The sequence below is a fragment of the Balaenoptera borealis genome (assembly GCF_965194805.1).
Source record: "Balaenoptera borealis genome assembly, chromosome: 4".
Taxonomy (NCBI): domain Eukaryota; kingdom Metazoa; phylum Chordata; class Mammalia; order Artiodactyla; family Balaenopteridae; genus Balaenoptera; species Balaenoptera borealis.
Window position 1 is genome coordinate 143,095,261 of NC_138861.1, and position 18,708 is coordinate 143,113,968.

General features: G+C 35.5%; 1 long non-coding RNA gene across 1 annotated transcript in view; it reads left to right on the forward strand.

Annotated features, from left to right (window-relative positions):
* The window catches only part of LOC309627693, a 71,920-nt gene extending 53,917 nt beyond the window's left edge, over nt 1-18,003 (forward strand). Inside the window, exon 2 of the long non-coding RNA XR_014243920.1 lies at nt 4,754-18,003. This is a non-coding gene — a long non-coding RNA (uncharacterized lncRNA). The remainder of the gene's footprint in view (nt 1-4,753) is intronic.
* Nucleotides 18,004-18,708: the final 705 nt, after the last annotated feature.

Sequence of the window (18,708 nt, forward strand, 5' to 3'; positions counted from 1 at the left end):
CATAAACTCTCCCCCTCCCCTGCACAGAGAGCCTCACTCCATGCACTGCTCAGGCCCCAACAATCTCCTGTGTGACCAGGACTCCTGTCCTCCCTGGTTAAGCACTGAATGCCTTTTAAACTGAAATGTTTAGAAAATTTCAGAGAGAAGAATAGAAAAGGTAGGATTTCTTTATATATTCCAAGTATGCAATCTCTTCTCACTCTATACATTGCAAATGTTTTATCCTAGACTGATCCATATTTTTTAATTTAATATTGTTTCTCCTCCCAGGAAATATACATTCTAATGAAGACAAATGTATACCTTTACTAGTATGAGTTGCACTTTTGGGAACTTGACTAAAAGAAAATTTTGTTTAACTGTGGTCATAAATATATCCAGTATTTACTTCTTAGGACTTAACAATTTTCCATTTCATGTTTAGGTCTTCTAATATATTTGTATATATAATGAGCCAGGCTTCTATTTTACGTTTTCCATGAGGCTAGTCAGTTTTTCCATCATAATTTATTGACTAGTTAATATTTTCTCCACTGACTTGTAATTCCTTCTTCCTTACAATAAAAACATCCATAAATTCTTGGGTCTGTCTATGGGTTGGCCATTCTGTTCCACTGGTCAATGTAAAATAATGAACAGTTCCAGAGCTAGGGAGGGAGAGATTTTATTTGAAAGGATTATTGCAAAAGGAGGGAGGGGACTATTATGATAGAGAAAAGAACTATTGTAATAGAGAGAACACTCCAAGTGTGAGATCTGCAAGCTTCTCAAAGATAAAGCAGGAGAGGAGTTTTCTTTTATAGAGAGAAGTGAACAAGACTACAAAGAACCAGGGGATGAATGAAAGTGGTGTAATCAGTGGATCAGAGAATGTTTTACCCTGAGCCAGCCTATTCTCAGAAGGGGTTGTTAATGAGAGGTTGTCTCCTGGCTCTGGCTGAGGGTGGACCAAAGCTCAGGAGCCTGGGGGAAGCAGAGCAACTTAACCAAACTCTGGTTACCAAACATTTTATTCCGAATGATTAGCGGGGGCAAAACAGTTCAGTTGTCATTTATACAGCCAAGAAAAGAAATCCGGAGGTTCTGTATTTGGTGAATCATGGGTAAGCAGACATGAGTCTGATCTAAGTCACACTGGGGAGGCTAGCTGCCTCTTTGCACCGAGCTGTTTCCCGGGAACACAAAATGGTGGGGGGGTCTCGTTAACCATGACTGTTGACCAGGATTACAGGGCTGCTGTAAACTTCAACACTGTGATCAACTTGCACGAGTATCATGAGTATGTCCTATAGCTCTGTAAACCTTAATATCTGGTAGAGCAGGCTAATCTTCCTTAATTTGTTTTCAAAACTGTCTTAGGGATTATTGATCCTTTTGCCAACTCAAGAATAATTTGACAATCAATATAAAAATTCATTTTTATAAAACTGGAATTGCATTATATTTTATAGATGAATATAAAAAGAAATGGCAGTTTCATGACATTCAATTTTCCTCTCCTTATATATGGTATATACCTTCATATAGTTAGATTTTTCTTTTTTTCCCTTCAGGAAAAGTAATGGATTTCCCTATGGGTCTGCTACCATTCTATCTTAAATATATTCCTAGGTATATTATAGTTTCTCATTACTCTTAAAAATGGAATATTCATATTAATAGTACTATATGTCTAATTTTTATAAAATATAAAAGAAAACTATTAACATGTATATTGGTTTTAGGTCCAACAAACTTGCTAAATTCATTTGTTATTTCAGTCTGTCTGTAGATTTTCTTGAATTTTCAATATATGTATTAACGCCCTCTGCAAATAACAATGTTCTTTCTTTCTTTCCATTCTTTATAGTTCTGAATTCTTCTTCTAGCACTGGTTTGTAACTCCAGTATACAACACTGAATATAATCAGTGACAGAAGACACCTTGTCTAGTCCCTGAATTTGAGGGAATATTTTAAATTTTTACTGGTATCCACTGAACTGATATTTCACAGAACACATTTTGTAAAGCAATGCTTTACCCTAATACAATGCAGCGCTACTTACTTCTTTGCAATTTACACAGTTTAACAAATACAAGGCAAGTTTTTGTTTGTTTTTTACCAGACGTAAAATACATAGTCTGTACCTACTGATGATATTAGTGATATTCGCATAGCATCACTTTTCACTTAAGAAGCAAATAGATTTGTTGAATGCATACCACACCTGTTCTGGTCTCAAGGCCAGGATATTATGCTACCTATGTTGCAACTTTAAAGGCATAAAATTAAGTCTGTGGTTCTAATTAGATATATCATCCCTGAGTTCCTTTGATACCACATGTGGTGGCAAGCATAACACCTTGTCATTATAAAATATACATTCTTAACCAATCCAATACCAGGAGTAAAAGGAAATCACTGATGTACTCTATAGTCTGGGGAACCAAAAACAAAACAGAACAAAACAAAACACAAAAAAATAAGAAACCAGATTCTGAGTAGAGACCCACCAGAGTCCTGACAAGTTTCAAATGGTGCCTAAAGCAGAAAAAAGGAAATAACAGCATGTTTTGTGGGCAAATAAAGCATAATTTTGACAGTCTAAACTTCTGAGAACTTCAGAAATACACAGCACGTAAATTCTTGCAGAATGGAATGCCTAACTCTGAAGGAAATTTACATAAACAGAAAAATAAGGTAAACAAGGCAGGAACACTGGGGATCAGAAAAATGAAAAGATTCTGATACTGGATAGGAGTAGAGCCCACAGGAAAATTATTTCAGAAAGCATTTTACCAGCAAATGTATGTAACACTGAGAGTGCCACCTTGAGGGCAAATCCCGTGGAGCCATAAATCCCGAGTGTAGGGTGGGAGGTAGAGTGCTCTCCGGAGTCAGAGAGAGGAAGGGCTCGACAGCAAGGACATACCGCATCATTTAAAACAGAAGAGGAAGACAGCACCGTATGATTCACTCATAGGTGGAATCTGATAAACAAACAAAAGACAAAACAATGAGCTTATGAATATAGAAAACAGGATGGTGGTTGCCTGGCAGGAGTGGGAAAGAATGGGTGATGGGTGTCAAAAGGTACAAACTTTGTTATAAAATGAATAAATCATGGGGATGTAATGTATAGCATGGTGTTTATAGTTAATAATACTGTATTATATATATGTAAGTAGCTAGGAGAGTGAATCTTCAAAGCACTTACTACAAAAAAAAAATTGTAACTATACATGGTGACAGATATAACTGGACTTATTGTAATCACTTTGCAATATATACAAGTATGAAATCATTACACTGTACACCTAAAAAAACCCCAAGACAGCAGAGGGACCCCCTGGAGCGCAAAGGTGAGGATATTACTACCTACTCCTCCTAAGAGCCTGGGTGCCTTATTTAAACATGGGAAACAGGGTTTTCTTTAATCTCACACTAATTGTCATAAATAATGGCTGAAGAGAAGAAAAGAACACACCACTAAAATGTACTAACAAAGCAGAAGAATGTGTAATAATCTAATTTTTCAAAGTAAACTAAGGTTTAACCAAATAATCACAGCTTTAAAAGTACAGTGCAAATGAGAAATATAATACAGGACTTCCCTGGTGGCGCAGTGGCTAAGAATCCACCTGCCAACGCAGGGGACATGGGTTCGAGCCCTGGTCCAGGAAGATCCCACAGGCCGCACAGCAACTAAGCCCATGACCCACAACTACTGAGCCTGCGCTCTGGAGCCCGCAAGCCACAACTACTGAGCCGGCAAGCTGCAACTACTGAAGCCCACACGCCTAGAGCCCATGCTCCACAACAAGAGAAGCCACCACAACGAGAAGCTCGCGCACCACAACAATGAGTAGCCCCTGCTCGCCACAACTAGAGAAAGCCAGAGTGCAGCAACAAAGACCCAATGCAGCCAAAAATTAATTAATTAATTTGAAAAAAAGGAATAAAATACATACTAATGTGGCAGAACTGAAAAACACAAATCATATCTGTAAGTGTAAGTAAGCTTAAATTTGACACTCTTAGGATGTGAGAACCTACCTCAACATAACAAAGGCCACATATGACAAACCCACAGCTAACATCATACTCAATGGTGAAAAGCTTAAAACATTTCCTCCAAGATCAGGAACAAGACAAGAATGTCCACTCTTGCCACTTTTATTCAACATAGTTTTGGAAGTCCTAGCCACAACAATCAGAGAAGAAAAAGAAATAAAAGGAATACAAATTGGAAAAGAAGTAAAACTGTCACTGCCTGTACATGACATAATACTATACATAGAAAACCCTAAAGATGCTACCAGAAAACTAGAGCTCATCAATGAATTGGGTAAAGTTGCAGGATACAAAATTAATACACAGAAATCTGTTGCATTTCTATACACTAACAACAAAATATCAGGAAGAGAAATCATGGAAACCATCCCATTTACCCCCACATCAAAAAGTAAAAATTACCTAGTAATACACCTACCTAAGGATGCAAAACACTTATACTCCAAAAACTATAAGACACTGATGAAAGAAATCGAAGATGACACAAACAGATGGAAAGATATACCGTGTTCTTAGATTGGAAGAATCAATATTGTTAAAATGACTGTACTACCCAAGGTAATCTACAGGTTCAATGCAATCCCTATCAAACTACCAATGGCATTTTTTGCATATCTGAAACAAAAAATTTTTAAATTTGTATGGAAACACAAAAGACCCCAAATAGCCAAAGCAATCTTAAGAAAGAAAAACAGGGCTTCCCTGGTGGCGCAGTGGTTGAGAGTCTGCCTGCCAGTGCGGGGGACACGGGTTCGGGCCCTGGTCTGGGAGGATCCCACGTGCCGCGGAGCGACTAGGCCCGTGAGCCACAACTGCTGAGCCTGCGCGTCTGTAGCCTGTGCCCCGCAACAAGAGAGGCCACGATAGTGAGAGGCCCGCGCACCACGGTGAAGAGTGGTCCCCGCTTGCCACAACTAGAGAGGGCCCTCGCAAAGAAACGAAGACCCAACACAGCCAAAAATAAATAATAAATAAATAATAAATAAAAATTTTAAAAAAAGAAAGAAAAACAGAGCTGGAGGAATGAGGCTCCCTGACTTCAGATTATACTATTAAGCTACAGTAATCAATATGGTACTGGCCCAAAGACAGACTTACAGATCAGTGAAATGGGATAGAAAGCCCAGAAATAAACCCACGCACCTATGGTCAATTAGCGTGCAACAAAGGAGGCAAGAATATACAATGTAGAAGACCGTCTTTTTAATAAGTGGTGCTGGAAAAACTGGACAGCTACATCTAAAAAAATGAAATTAGAACATTCTCTAACACCATGCACAAAAATAAACTCAAAATGGATTAAAACCTAAATGTAAGACCGGACACTATAAAAATCTTAGAGGAAAACACAGGCAGAACACTCTGACATAAATTGCAGCAATATCTTTTTCAGTTGTCTCCTAGAGTAATGGAAGTAAAATAAAAAATAAACAAATGGGACCTAATTAAATTTAAAAGCTTTTGCACAGCAAAACAAAATGAAAAGACAACCCACAGAGCGGGAGAAAATATTTGCAAACAATGCGACTGACAAGGGATTAATCTCCAAAACATACAAACAGCTCATGCAGCTCAATAACAAAAAGACAAACAACCCAATCAAAAAATGGGCAGAAGATCTAAACAGACATGTCTCCAAAGAGGACATACAGATGGCTAAAAAGCACATGAAAAGATGCTCAACATTGCTAATTATATTACTCAGCCATGAAAAAAAAGGATGAAATAATGTCATTTGCAGCAACATGGATGGACCTAGAGATTATCATACTAAGTGAAGGAAGTCAGAGAAAGACATCATATGATACCACTTATATGCATAATCTAAAAAAAAAATGGTACAAATGAACTTATTTACAAAACAGACTCACAGACTTAAAAAATAAACTTATGGTTACCAAAGGGGGAAGGTGGCCGGGAGGGATAAATTAGGAGGTTGGGATTAACATATACACACTACTATATATATAAACTAGATAATCGACAAGAATCTACTGTATAGCACAAGGAACTCTACTCAGTAGTCTGTAATAACCTATATGGGAAAAGAATCTGAAAAAGAATAGATATATGTATAACTAAATCACTTTGTTGTACACCTGAAACTAACATAACATTGTAAGTCAACTATACTCCAATATAAAATAAAAATTAAAAAATATATATACATATATATAAACAGAAAACTCCCTAAAAATTAAAAAAAATCACAGCTTTAAGAAGTGCAGCTCAAATCAGAAATAAAATACACATTAATGTGGCAGAACTGAAAAACAAACACAAATCATAGCTATAAGTGTAAGTAAGCTTGAATTTGAAACAGTTAAGGTATGAGGAGATTTACATAAGCTTCACTTTCATGGAACACCAGGAAAAAAGTCATGATAATATACAAAATCATGATTATCTATAGAAATATAAAGAGTGGTACATGCAAAAAAACTCCAATTTCCTAAGAGTGAACTCTGGTGAGCCGCAAGACATATTAATTTCTGAGAGCAAACAAAAAGTGTGAGCAGGGGTAGATGGAGGTGAAAGCCTGCCAAAGAGAATGTATCAGATCAGAAAGAGGGCAGTTGAGCTATTAGTGATATGGAGTGTGATAGGTGGGACCCATTCAAGACTGAAAGAATTCCAATTGCAAGATTAATTTACTTGGGAAATCATCCTCCTCATCCCTACCCTCTAAAATGCCCTATGCTGTATTTTAACGGCTTAATAACAAACAATACTTAATCAACATTTTTCAAAAAGAAATACATCTGTCACCAACTGCCTTTAAAATGTATGAAATATCTTCCCATTACCAGGTGTTAGGAATAAGGTAATATTGCAGAAATTAATATATTTTTGGTTCATTATATATATCATATATATGATTATAATATATGATATCATAGTTAATATATTATACTATATAATACCATATATGTATGTACATGATACATATCATATACACACACTCACATATATGGCTAATTACGTGCCCTCATTCTTTTACCACGTAACATTATCCCCAAATTCCTCAATTAAAACTGACCTCAAAAATGCAGGAATATGCTGTCAATTTTTTTTCCTCTCTCCATATATTAATTGAAGAAACTTATTCAATCCCTACCATATGCCAAACACAGTGCCAGTACCAGAAAAAACAAGATGAATAATAACAGTCTTTATCTTCAGAAAGCTTGTAGTTAGAGCAGATCAGACATGAGGACTATAATTATCATACCTTATGGCAAATGCGGTGATACAGCATGTCCTAATGATTATTTAAACAGAAAAAAAGCTTTCTATTTTTAATCTCATTCTTAATGATAAATGCTTCCAAATCGTTAAGGAAAGCTTTCTGGATTAGAGACTATCTATCCAAATCTTAAAAGTCAAGAAGGATTAGTCAAGCACGGGAGAACAGTGGAAGAATTACAGACTGAGGCAACAGCAAGAACAGAGTGTGGTAATGACAGACACAAACAACAAGATGTGCTCAGAGAAATAAAGCAGACCAGCACTTCTGGGGCATGTATTTTCTGGCATGGGGTGGTAGTTATGTGTGTGTTGGAAATCGTAGTGGTGAAAAGAGTTGGAAAGATTTCAAAGATGAAATCAAAGAGAGAAAGAGATGAACGAATTTGACTCAATAGAATTTTATATTGTAAACAGCCCTAATCGAATATGATTTGTTTGTTGAACTGCCGACCTCCTCCTCCTGATAAATGAATTATATTTCCAAAAATCACAAAATAAAAGGTCAATAATTATGCCATGAATCACAAAATGACTACACAAATGGCACTTGATTTTTTTTTTAATCCATTGCTCTAGTGTAGGTGTGAGATCTGGATTTGAGGAATATACAACAAAAAAGGAATTAGAAGACTTTGGCATCAATGCAAATCAGTCTTGATGAGAATTTATTCTAGAACTATCTCCAGTGATACTAAAATGATGGAGCGGAACAGACAAATGTAAGAACAGTGATTGTGAACTGAGGGTGAGAGAAGAATCAAGGACAAACTAGAGTCTCTAATTTCAGGACTGGACGTGGAAGAGCTGAGAGACTAGATACAGAAAGTAAATACAATATTTAAATGTGAACACTAAACAATATCCTAAAAAGTGATGCAGAAATGGAGCTAATCTTGTTTGACAGTTTAAGGTAAACAGTGATTAGAATAAGTACTAAGCATTATGTCAGTGTTGTTTGCTTTGACAAAGCCAGGTGACAAATTCTAAAAAGATTAAGTTTACTGTTGGTGCTCTATTATCCTCCGGTAAGGACAGGCAGAAAGGACTAATTTTCAGCAATCATTATCATCACAGACACATTCCCTGGGAAATTTACTCAACATGCTCATTTCAAACAAAATGTTCTGTAGTGTTCACTGTGTAAAACACAGTTTAAATCATAGGGTAGTGATAGAGGAGGATATCAGGTACAAATTTAAACAAATTCAAACAGTTCTGAATGAAATGAAATTAATAGTCAACTAGAATTCCTTGTCCGAAGGCTTTAACAACTCAACGTGTTTGCTGAACATCTGCTTTTCTCCTCTTACGGTTTCCCAGCAATCGGCAGCCTTGTAGCATTGTACGAAGAAGCTGTGCTTTAACGAATCCTTGAGCGTTCTTCGAGTCTAGTTACCTGGAGTTATCCTCCTTGGTTTGCTGGGAGGAAGTGCTCCAGTTCCTTGGGTACCTTCACAGAGACTGCAGAGGGGCACAAGGGACAGGGCCTTCTAGAGGCAGAGATGGAAGTATTGCCGCTAAAGCAGGCACTGGGCAAGCACACTCCACTGCTGCCTGATTTCCCTCTAGATGCCCATCAGCCGCAATCCAGGTTGGTATGTAAAGGCTTTGCAGAGATAGTCCTCAAGTGCTTCCTCCAACAGAGGGCTTTTGGGTGAAGAATCAAGCTTACCATTTTGAGGAATAATGCGGGTTTCTTCCAAATTTTTCTTTAGCTCAGAAGTTAAACTCAGGCTTTCCCTACTAAAAAAAGTTATCCCAAGAGGAAACAATGGCGCTGTCACTTAAAAATGAATGTTAAAATAGCAACCAATCAACCAACCAACAAAAGCCACAGAAAATAAATAAATGTGGAGGTCAGTTCTAGCTTTCACCAGTCACTCCTATCTTTACATGGTAAAGAAACAGAATTGACATTGTTTATCCATGAAGATATATATTTTTTCTGTTTCCACTAACATTTACTAAGCATGAACTCTGTACCAGGAATTGCATCTTCATGTTGTCTCGTTTTAGCCTAACAAAAATCTGGGGATATAATTCTGCTTATTTTACAGCTACAGAAATGAGGCTCAAAAGGGTTGAGAGTTCCACTCACAATCACCGCTTAGTTGCAGGGACTGAATCTGAATTCAAGGCTATTGGCTTGAACTCTAGGGCTCTCTCTGGACCCACAATGACCCTGTTCAGATGCACCTGTGAGCCCCAGCCTGAAAGTGTGCTGGCTCCTCACGTGCTCTTATGTCTCCTGTCATATCCTGATAGCACCCTCGTGGCCTGAGGACCTATGAGCAACCTGCAAGCAGAAGAGCGTTTTGGAAGCTGAGTGGTATGTGTAATGGAGATGGCCCCCTGCTTAAACACAACTCATACACGTGTACATATACATTCACATCAACACTCTACCCAGTGAAACTTCCCCAAGGACCAAGAGAACATGGGTCATTACTTAAAAGAGAATCTACCTACATAAAGATATTTTAAAATTTCTATTTTAAAGGGATGTAAATCCAGTGACTCACGTTTCCCTTAAGGTTACACTATTTTAAAAATAGATTCTAAACATTTACCGATACACTCTTGGTTTAATACGTCTGTAAAACAGTCTTCAAAGTAATTGAAACTAATTCGTTTATTCTCAAGAATTCCGTGGTATATGGCTTAACCAACAGAGCATGGGTTCTGAAAAGGCTATACATATAATGAGATTCTCTAAGAAGGCATGGGGACAGGGAGAGAGTAACTCATAGAGAAAAAAAAAGAAGGGAGACCAATAAATATTACACATAAATATGTATGATATATTGAAAGCTATCCAATAATATATCACCCATTAAGTGTTAATTTCCGATGATTAAATACGCAAGATCTTTTATATATATTTAACTGCCAAGTAATCAATATGCTTCTTAAACTATTCCAGTGCATAAGAATTTCTAATAAATTTTAAGTTATCACCATGCAAATAAACAATGAAATATCCCCAAATAAAAATACAATAGTATTAATTTCAAATAGTCAAATACAGTATTAACTAAAGTTAAAGTTCCTTTCAGTGCTCATTTTCATTCTCAACATTAGATGCTGTTTCAGAAAGAGTCATTTTCCCCTTTCATTCTCATACACAAACACACATTTACATAAATATAATTGCTGTACTTGAAGAGAGTAAAAATTGGAGAATTTGGGAGTCAAAGCAATATTATTATTACTTGCCATCAGCAGAGAAGAATATGCTGGCCTAAAATCCTAAAGAAATAATTTTGTTTCTTTCTCTCCTTCCCTCCTATCCTCCTTCCTTTCTTTCCCAAGAGCTATATATAATATTCCATTTAGAATATTTCAGAGATTGTTTGAATTATGAGATTATGCACCTCTTTTTAACTATATGCTCAACCCAGGTTTACAGTTAGATGTTAAGTACATAAGAAAAGCAACATATCTTTCTTAATATTGATTTAATGTCCTTGGACAGCTGTAACTTTCTTACAGGAGATCTAATATAGCAAGAGACGAACGCCTAATTCTCCACTCAAAGCCTACAGAGACTCAGCTCGGCTTCCTGGTAACTTCCTGTCCCTTGCTTTGACTTTCTGAACTCACTGCTTCTCCAACCTTTCCTGAACTGTATCCAATTTCTAGGCTTAGCCTATTAATTTGCAACAAATCTAGTGTGTCTTCACCATGGGTAAGGGTATGGACTGAACCTTCTTCTGCAAATAGCACAGCATGCCTTTCCCGATTTCTGGCCAGTTGCACCTGCCACCCCAGTCTCCTGCTGCTGCTGTCACTGCCTTGTGCAGCTGTGCTACACAGTTCCACAATTCCCTTCTTCCGCAGTGTCGGCATCCTACGATGAAAACGGAAGCTGTCTTTTGAGCAACAGACAATGACTACTTTAGAAGGCAACATCCCAGTTTATTAAATAATTTGTTCCTGACCAGAATAAGACACTATATTACATATTGGTAGACATGTTAGTTAAATCACCTGTTCAGATATACCCCAAATAGTTGGGAATATTGATCAGCAAGGATCCCAGAAAATAATTTCCAATTTGCTTTCCATGAATGTATTTAAGAATACAAAATAATTAAAACAAACTATTCCTCAAATAAGGTAAGCCTCATATTATTTATACAAGGAAAATATAACCTTATTCACAGTCTCAAAATAAAATTGCCTACGTGTAGTGGTGCGATCTGAGACACGCTTAGAAGCGTATCAATACCCTAAATATGTACACTCCCTATTACAAAGCTGACACTCTCATTTCTTGAAAAAATTATCATCTCCTTAAGGCTCTTATGCAATGCTTATCTTCTACTGATTACATTACACAATAGGAAGATATTAATATGAGAGCAAGTGTCTTAACTCCCTTTCAAGCTTGGTCCCTTGACTTTCATTATTACCATTCTAGGCTCCAGCCAAGCTACACTACTTATTTCTCAAACATATATAAATGTTTCTTCTCCCCGTACTATTTTTACATAAAGATTGACAACTTTTAACATGTATTTGTCCATTTTCAACAAATATTTATTGAGTCACTATTATACGCAAATAGTTTGACTGGCTTTTGGGAAGACAAGAGATTAGAAACAAGACAGTGTCTGTCCCCATGGATCTTACCATCAAAGTTTCTAAAATTCTGCTTGTCCTCTACATGTCTACTCAATAATCTCTGGCCATCTTTCAAGGTTAGTCATTGATTTTAAGGATTCCAATATATTAAATTTCACATCACTTTAAGGTATGAAACTACTGGTAGTTTTGCTGTGATATGATTATTTCAGATATCACTCTGTAGCTTCATTTGCTTTTGATTCTTTCTCCAGTGGCTCAACTGTCCTATGCCCATTACCGATACCCTCACCCAAGTCCCCTTTTTTCATTTTAGTGTACAACCCCTTATACCATTACATCTTTCTCCCAAAGAAAATGCTGAGCAAAGATGAGTTGTATGTAGTTTTCTGAAGCTCAGCTTCGCTTATGGAGGAGTTGAATAGACATGAGTGTAGACAGAATCATTCCACCTAGGCTATCTAAAAAGAAGCACAACTGGGCAGAGATGAGGAGCTGGCCAGAAGCAAGATTCTGAATGCTCCACTTAAGGAAGTTAAACACTGCAAGAAAGTACTAGAACAGATACAGCTATAGTCCAGTTTCTAGAGGGCCACAGTCTAAGATGGACCGAAGTTCAAAAAAGCAGCAAGATCAGTGAAAGCTAATAATTGACATATTTATAAATATGTAGTTTATACTTTGTACATATGTTTCTTCACAGTTTTTTCAATCTCCACCAATAGTCTATTTATTGTCTTTCCCTCCTTCCCCTACTGCACAGTCCCAAAGCCAACAGCGAACACTTTAGGTTCTTGTTATGGGAACACTCCAGATTCCAAGAGTTGGGAAAGAGACAGATGCTGGGAACACTAAAGTCACATTGCATAGGGAGGCGTGTCAGGATGGGAGAAAGCTTTGGCAGAGCAGCTCAATTGCAGTAGTTATGCAAAAACCTGACAGGAATCAGTTTTCATGAAATGCTAAGAACTGGAGTTAGCAAAGAAAACAAAATGAAGAATTGGAGTTAGCAAATGCAGACTGCTCATTTACAGAGTTACATTATAAAGATAAAGAAATGTGAAGCTAGCTAGACGATTAAGTGAGAGCAAGAAAAGTGTTTCTTTTGTTTGCTTTTTGTTTAATGGGGAAAATAAAAGTATATTTGCAAGCTCATGGAAATAGTACAGCAGAAAAGGAAAACTATATGATGCAAAAGGGAAAACTGCCTGAGCAATATATTTATATAAGAATATGCCATCTAGTATACAAGTGGATGCTTAGACAAAGTCAAGAACAGAGACACTTCTTTTGTGGTGAAAGAAGAAAAAGTGGAGTATTTGGGCAAAAATGCTATATAGGTGGCATAATGTGGTTTTGAGAGCTTGATAAACTACTTTGAGATTGCTATTTTTTTTGAAATAGGAAGTAAAAGTTATCAGCTGAGGGGAAGAATTAGGTAGGAGATACTGGAGATTTGAAGAGACTGGAAAGAGTGTTCACCTGAGAGTATAAGTAAATAAACTGGTATAATTTCCACACAGTGGCCACCATTAAAGTTGGTAAATGTTAATCTTAAATGAGATAATCAGCTGGTTGTAGTTTTTAGTTGCCACATTTAGCTCGGCAGAGAATAGGAGAGGAGATAAAAAACGTTCATCAAGGTTTTGATTTAGACAAGCAAGTGAGATAAATTATGGAGCGGGGGACGTTGGTGAAAAGTATGAGAAAGTGATGTTAATGACTGACTATGAAATTAAACTACAAATGAGAACCTGATGGGATAAAATACATTGGAAAATTGAAAGAAACTAAATATTGTAGGTTACACTGAGGTGGAAGAATTGATAGAGTCCTAGAATGAGAGAGCTGGAAAAATGAGTTGGTGGAGTAAAGAGTGGAATATTTGAAACTAAGAATTTTCAGGAATTGCAGTTATATTGGTAAAGACGAGATCTACAATGTGATCAGGGGAATAAATGGGATGGATGTCAAGAAATGAAGGAGAGGAGGCCAAGAAGCTAATAAATCAGGTTACTGGGAAAATAATCTACTAGATTCTAATAACTAGTATATTGAAATAACCAGGAATAATGGCAGAATTAGTGGTGGAGAGAGTGACAATGAGCCAGGTAATGAAACTCCCAAGTTGCAGTAACTGGCTGCAAAAGAATGGGCTGGTAGAGTCTGATGACATGAGAATCCAAGCTGGTCGTTCTTATGGAAGAAAGGGGAGATGATCTGAAAGAAGGAGTGAGAGGGCACACCTCAAAGTGCTCTGCACATGAGAAGCCAGCATAAGGAGGACTGGGATACGGGAACTCAGATTTCAGGCTGAGCAAGAGGCAAAGACCATGTCCTCAAAAGTGCCTGATTATATAAGAGACTTGCTGATGACAGACAATGAGCTCTTAAGGTCTAAAAGGTTTTCTGGTTTGTTTTAAGGAAATGGAGACTGGTAAGAGATGTAATCACAGGAGTGATCACAGGAGTGATCCCTACAGTTATAAGTGGATCAGAACCAGAGTATGATAGATGATCAGAGAATTCTGAGCTGCTTGTGCTAGCAGATAAACAGAAATAAAAGCCATGATGCAATTGGTCCTAACAGGCCCAAGGCAGACATCAGTGGCAAGCTGTGCATGTTGTGAAGAGTGAGAAGCAGGAATGTTGCCAGGAGCCCCCACTTCCTGCTGAGGGAAATAAGAAAGAAAAAGACCAAAAGTAAAACAGAACATGCATCCTCCCAAAACACTGAAATCATTCACAGGGGGGAAAGAGAAATTTTCTAAGTACTTCTATTAGTATGCTCAGAGAGTTTTAAAAGTTTTTTCCATCTATATGAAAATGTAATTGGGTACTATAAAAAGGAAACAACCCACAAACCGAAAGTGTTCTTAGGTAATACAAATAATTTAAGCGAAAAAAAAAAAAAACACTCTAAAAAGATAATTGATCAACAGCCTAGAAGATGTAATTGAAGGAAACTACAAAATATAGAGCAAAAAGAGAGTAAAAAAACAAGAGGAAGTTAAGCAAAATAGAAAATCAACTGAAAATGCAACTAAAAGACAAGTAAGGAAGTTCAAATGTCAGAGAAGAATTATGGGGCTGATATCCAGGGGAAAAAAAGAAGAAATGCTAACCATACCTTTGAGTCAATTTTACCATAGAAGAAAACCAACAATTCCTAAAGAGTCAGATGAAAGGCAGAAAAGCTACAACTTCTGAGACCCTCCTTGGTCTCTAGAAATTAGGATGAGATGTGCAGAGCCTTTCAAAACAAGGCTATTTAACATACCATGTTTTGCATTAAGACTTTCAAAAGCACCCCAGAATAAAAAGTAGATGTAAAATATATCAATTCTTACAGGACTAGAATCTGATTTCACATCATCTTCATCTTGAAAATGGAATAAAATAATCCAGGAGTCCTAGTGTCTTTATTTGCTTGCCAGAGGAAATATGAATTCTCCCTGAGTTAAGGTAATATCATTATAGAGCTCAAATCTACATTTCTTTCAAATAGTGTCCAACATTCAGCCAAAAATAACCAAATAAAATAATGATGTGTCTGAAAAGGAAAAGAAACAATGGAAAATATATAATTAACAGAGTATCCATACAGTGTACGGATTAGAAACAGACTCTTCAATATTTCAAAAGACTGCATTCATAACTTTGACAGAAATGGAAATTATTTTTTAAAAAGCCAAATGGAATTTTAAACATAACGACTAAAAGTAAAAATAAAAAATTCAGTAGATGGGTTTAATTATATATTGATAAGTTGAAAGAGTAAACTGGGAGAAAAGAAAGAAGAAAATATCCAAAATAAAAATCGCAGAGATGTAAAGTTAGAAACAAAGAGAAAAGTGATACAAATGTGAGATGATAAATGCATTTAATTTGACTCCCAGGAGGGAAAGAGAGAGCTGGGATTCTTATATAAAGTGATATTTGCTATGTCTTTTTTCAAGTCACAAAAGAAACACAGTAAATTCTAAGCAAGTTAAATCAAAAAACAAACAAAAAAACTATACCAAGGCACATCAGAGTAAAACTAGTGAAAATAAAAATAAAGAGTAAATAATAAAAGCAGCAAGAAAAATAAAGTCATATTATCTTCAAAGGAGCAATACTAAGGCTGAGAGCTGATTCTTAACAAACTGAAAAAAGCAGATGATGGAATTATATTCTCAAAATGTTGGAAGAAAAAAAACAGCTGCCAATCTAGAATTCAATAACCAGAGAAAATAACTTTCCAAAGTAGAAGTAAAATAAAATCATTTTCAGACAACAAAAACTAAGAAAAGTATGTCACCAGTAAACCAACATTAAAGGACATACAAGACTATTCTTCAAGCCAAAAGTAATTGTCTAGTTGGAGACAGAGTTAGGAACAATAAAAAGCATAAATATATGGATTAATCTAAGTAAATATATGCTATATAACTCCATATTTAAAATGTATTATGTGATTTAAAATATATACAATTAACATACAAGAAAAATATAAATTTTAAAGAGAGGTAAAGTGTTTTAAATATCCATGCTGCTTCTGGGAAGAGGTAAAGTACTAATTTATATTAAGGTCTACAGATCCAGTATGACTTTGTAAATTCCAGGATAATTGCTAACTGAACAGCAGAAAAGTGAATATTTAACAAGCTAGTTAATAGGGGAAAATAAGTAAAAATGTTGTACTGTTTCAAAATAAGATGCATTAAAAGAAAAGCAAAATAGTAGAACAAAAAAGAAGCAAATAAGATGATAGACTTAAACCCAAATAATTATATAATTACTTCACAGTATGAGCTAATGATTCACTTAGAAGATGATTATCAGTCTTAAAAAAACTGAATGAATGTATTTTAAAAATACAAGGATATAGGAAGGGTGAAAGTAAAAAGACGGAAAAAGATATAACATAGAAACTTTTTCCAAAAAAAAGCTGCTAGTGCTGAGTTAACAACATACAAAATAGATTCTAAGGCAAAAAGAAGAATTCTCTATAATGATCAAGGTTAAAATTACTGGGAACATATAATTTTAAATTTCTATGCACCTGATAATATAACCTAGTATAATATGCATATAGTGGTATCAAAATACATGAAGCAAAAGTTAATTGCAACAAAAAAAAGAAGAAAAATCATCTTTATGGGAGGATTTTTTTTAACTTCTTTTTCTCAGTATCTGACTGGACAAGCTGACAAAAAGAAGGACAAGAAGATTTGACCAATACAATAAACAAAACTGACTTTATTGGCATAAGTGGACACCTTAACAGAAAACCACAGAATGCACACTCTTCAAATATTCACAAGATATTTACTAAACTTCAGTGTATGCTGGGACATGAATAGAGTAAATTTCAAAAATGATAAAGGGTTAAAGTTATACAGAGTGTATTCTCATAGCATAATGTAAATACAAGAAAATAAAAAAGAAACTCCCGTGTGTTTGGAAATTCAGCAACATATTTTTCAAAAACCAGTAGATCAAAGAAAATATTACAATTAAAAATAGGAAATACGCTTAACTGAATGATAATGAAAGTGCATTATATCAAAACTTGCGTGATACAGCTAAACCCTGCTAAAGGGAATTTATAGATTTGAATGTAATTATTAAACAAGAAGAAAGGCTGAAAATCAAGGATCTAAACATCCATCTCAAGAAGTTTGAAAAGGAGCAGCAAGTTACACCCTAAAAAGTAAAGATTGTAAATTTTAAAAATTAAGAGCAGAAGCTTGGGGTTTTGAGCATAAGCCACCCCTTTCTCCCTGTACAGCACTTTACAAACACTGCACTTTCGTTCACCACAAAAAAAATAAAAATAAAATAATTAAGAGCATAAAATAATAGATAATTAGAGTACAATAGAGATCATCAATAGTCAGAGTAGGTTCTTAACTAATAACTATTATAACTAAAGACCAGTAAAATGTATTAGTTCATGGGATAATTGATACAGAAATATTTACAAATGTTACTAATGGAAGAAGGGATATTTTACGGACTCTACCAACTTTAAAAATTCATAAGGTAGAAAAACAAATGAAACAAACTTTATGCCAACATAAAAAAAAAAGCTAGATTAAATGAACAGAAAAACAAAAAAAAACTTAACAAAGCAGAGACAAGTATAGACAGAAAACCTGAAATGGCCTGTGTCGAGAAAATTATTTGGATCTGTAATTTAAAATTAATTCATTTCTCTATATCAACAACAGTTAAGTAGAACATAGATTCATAAAAAAAAATAAAACTATACACAGAATCAAAACATCTAGGAATAAATCAAACGACTAGGAGTAAATATACCAAAAATTGTATTAGATCTCTATTTATAAAACTGTAAAATGATTGTGAAAATTTACAAAGGGCCTAAGTAAATGTAGGGATGTTCATATGCTTGGGTTGTAAGACTCAGCACTGTAACTTCTAGTTCTCCTCAATGTATTCTACAGATTCAGTGCAACTCCAAATGCAAAATCTTTTTATATTTTGGTAAAAATATGTATGCAATGCAAAGGGTCAAAAAAATAACAGGAGCACTCTTGTAAGGCAGAAGGACTTACAGTAACATTATGAAGACATATTATAAAGCTACAATGATTAAAATAGTATGCTACCGATGCAAGGATAAAGAAATAAGCCACTGGTACTGAATAGATGATCCAATAATAGACCCATACTTATGGAAACATTGGATTTATCATAAAGCTAGCACCACAAGGTAGCGTGGAAAGCAAGATCTTTCCCAAAATGTGCTGAGTCAATTGGATATCCATACAGGAATAAAATAAAAATTAAGACATACTTTATG